We start from the raw sequence: 4,250 nt of genomic DNA, 5'->3' as shown, positions 1-4,250 counted from the left end.
ATTAAATGGATCTTATAAATAAATAAGTATACTTAAGTAAGAAAGATTATATTTATTTAACACCAGATTAAATATATTTTTGTTCATATTTTGAAAAAAAAATCGGCTCTTTCATTGCCCATTCTTTTCTATTATAGACAGATGCTAATTGAGACTAGTTTACAACAAAAAGTTACTTTGAATCAAACTAGATGCTTTCTATAGATTTTTGAATGCTATAAACCAAAAAATTCTAACAGGTTTTCAAGATAGTTAAAGCTTAATATTTAAAAATATCGCTTTCCAAGCGATATTTGATTTTTTTGTAAAGACGATTAACATCTTCTTAAAAATCCGATTAGAAATTTTGAATGTTCATCCCCTATAAAATACATCTTTTTATTTCAGTATTTCATTGTATTTAAATTCTCTATATCCACGTTAAAAATTTAAATATATAGTTTTTCTAATAATAAGATAGAAAATTTTGCGCCTATAACGTGATGAAATCATATATAATTTGCAAGTATATGTAAGTGATTTTTTTTACTTATTAACCACATTTTACATTAATAACACTAAGCGCTTACCATATTGGACTGGATCATAAATGGCAATCGAAATAGTCAATAGGAAGGCTATCGATATTTCAGATCAAAGGAATATGCTATTTTGATATATAGAGCTTTACTCCATAGGCCTAATATAAGAAGAAAAAGAAAACCTAATAAACACATGATGGTAGATATTAAACATAAAGAAGGTATAAAAATGATATAAGTATAATAGTCATACCAGACAAACGTTTAAATTTTTACCGTTTTTATATCATCATGTAATATACGATAATTATATGTATACGAATATATATGTTTTTATTACGTTTACAAAACGGATTTCATATTTTGAGAAGTGTACGGGGAAAAAGTTTAATTTTCAGTGTGTATCTACGTTTATTTATATAATCGGATACACGTTTATTTAAAACGTATATAATTTATCTCATTTATAAATGTTTAGAAAATACGGTAGTATACAAACGATATAATATACGTCTTTAAAACGTCAATAAATATTTGTACAAATATTATATATGTATATCCACGCTTTTAAGACTAAAATATTATACGTCTAATAAATATATTTGATTATTTTTATTTAACTCATATTGAGATATAAATAAAGATAAACTTTCAATATTTAATAATTATAGACATATTTCCTTTTTAAAATAAATAAACTTTTTAAACAAATAAAGATAACACAATATACAATTATTCATGATACTTATCTATGATTACATATTTTTTATTCTAATTTAATGATTTTATGGATTTTTTTAAAACTAATGTAACACGCAATTTAATTGTAATCTAATATTATTATTAATAATAGTAATAATAATAAACTTTTTTATTCAACTGAGTTAATAAATTGTATAAAAATAGATAATAAATGTTTACCTGCTTAAATGACGAGACACACATGTTGATATATTATGCATTTATTAAATATAAGTGTTAAATAAAATTGATTCATATAATATATGGCATATAAGAAATAATTTATAAAACATCAAAATATTATTTATGCTTATAATATACTATATAAAAATAGTATAATATTCTAATTAGATAAACATTTTTAATACGTTCATAATTTGTGAAAAATATTTTTTTACATAATGTATTAAGAATTATTAACATATTTAAATGATGTATCATATCAAGATTTAATTCTATGATGTGTTATCTAAACATATTAATAAAAGATTAAACATATTAAGATAAACATAATAAGAACAAAAGAATATAATACAAATAGATATATTTATGGAATTAACATAGTATAAACTTGGTATATCAAACATATATGACTTGGTTATAAATACACAATAAGTAACACACCTATCAATTTAAGAAACATAGCATATAAGGCAGAAAATTCATGATTCAGAAGTCTCAGGTTCGAATCCTACTAACAATAAGGTAAGTTCAAATAAAAACATACGTCTCTCTTTCGCTTTAAAACAAAACGGAGAAAGTTTTAAGTCTTGCTTAAAGTCAAAGTAACGTTGGTGCAATCGGGCCTAAATAAGATAATTCACGGGAGTAATTCACATATATACTTAAGTACATATAACGTTTATCAGTTCCATATAATTTTAGTTGCAACAATATCGCGTTTATCAAATACGTAGATTCAACTTTTATCAATTTCATATAATTTTAGTAAAGTTCGAAATACCCGAATACCCGGATACGCGCTCGCCGTTACCCGTACACACAATCTGGACCGGTTCCGCTGGTACACACTAATTCGGATACTTACAGAACCATATACGATATGGATACCCGTGGAATCGCATACAATACGAGTATTCGCCTCTATGTATCTGCATTTATGTTACAAATCATATTTGTGCATAACTTGTTAATTTTAAAGATTTGTGTTTTAAAATCATTTGTAGTGATTCTCATTTCGTTTGTAGTTAATTAGTTTAAATTATATTGTAACTTTTAAAATATTCAATTACAAAATGAAAATCTCTACAATGATTTTGAATCAAGATATGTTAATAATTTTTCTTTACTTTAAAGTAGAGCAACAGTTATTCTTTTAAAATCTCTATTTTATGAATGAGATGAACTACAAACAATTGCGAATGAAATATATATATTATACTCATTTTATTGAAAACTTTATTTATTAATATTTGGATACTAAATTTACAAATGTATTATAGAGAATTGTATTCTATATAATATAATATACATATATAATATACATATACATATACAGAGTGTCTCAGAATGACCGCCAAATATTTCATGTGTTGATAGAACAGACCGAGTCGAAAAGTCTTTTACCATTTCGCAATTTTCGCAATAATTAACAAAATATTAATTAATAAATATTATTATAATATGAATAAATATTAATATGAAATATTGATATTCATTAATTTTTTAACTATCAACTATCAACTTCACAGAAAAATAGCAAAAGACAAAAATTGTTTATTTTCTTCTCATAGAGAATTTTTCTCTCTAAGAATGTTTTCAAAATTTTTTGTCAATTTTTTAGTACTGCATTTTCTTATTGGCAATCGTTTTTATAACATGAGAAAATGCGATACTGAAAAATTCTATGAGGAGAAAATAAGCAATTTTTGTCACTTCCGTTTTTTTGTAAAGTTGATAGTACTTTAATAAAAAAATTATTGAAAACTAATATTCAGCGATATTTAATATCATGTTAATCGTTGCGAAAATTGCAAAACGTTAAAGGACTTCTCGACTTAGTTTAGTTTTCCACTCTATCAGCACTCAGAACCTAGTGGTCATTCTGGGACACCCTGTACATATGGGCCGTCTGAGTTCATTCTGGATTTCGAGCTGCCTAAGCATTTGTGCGAACTCGCTTCCTTTTCGAATATATTGTAATTCACCGTTTATTAATAAAGAATTCTGTGTTCTTTTCATTCATGTCTCGTTATTTCTGCATTCACTCGGGCTGACGGAACGATTGCGCGAGCCCGAGCGAACGTGCACTAACAGTATGGAATCCTTTTTTAAAATGTTCGTTTGTAGACCAGGTTAAAGGACCAATTTATAAAAAATCGAGGTTCTTTCAGTAATCAAGGGATCATCTTTTAGTAATTAATATACATCACTAGATAAATTTGTTTCTTCTAATACAAAAACATTTTTTCTAAAGTTTAATATAAATCCTGATTTATTATAAATTGATTCTTCAATCTGATCTATAAACGAACATTTAAAAAAAAGAATCCATATTGTTAAGAATTTAAAAGTTGTTAATAACATAGCAGAACGGGGAAACTAATTACCGATTAAACCAATATTATAACAAAGGATGAGGAACAAAAACAGTTTTTAGCGATTAAAAGTTGTTAGCGACTATCGTAAATAGTTTCCAGAATGCTAAAAAAAGAAACTCTTTCTAAACCATTGTAATTGTTAGAAAATTAATTTTACAGCTCAGTTAACATATTTTTATATTATCGTTGTATTTTATAATATATACATTATAAAAAAAAATCAATAAAAGAATTTTTAAAAAGTACATTTTTCAGACTTTCATTCGTTAATCAGCACAATTATTCTAATCTTGTAATTTAAAATTTTATAAGTATTATTTATCTCGTATTATATTTGGTTCGTAATCCTTTAATTTATTTTGTTCATATTTATTGAGTCTTTCCTTTATGTATTTTATTATTTATCTATCTCTCTCTCTCTCTCTCT

The sequence above is a fragment of the Atta cephalotes genome (genome assembly GCF_000143395.1).
Source record: "Atta cephalotes unplaced genomic scaffold scaffold00101, whole genome shotgun sequence".
NCBI lineage: Eukaryota > Metazoa > Arthropoda > Insecta > Hymenoptera > Formicidae > Atta > Atta cephalotes.
This window is presented reverse-complemented; position numbering follows the sequence as displayed.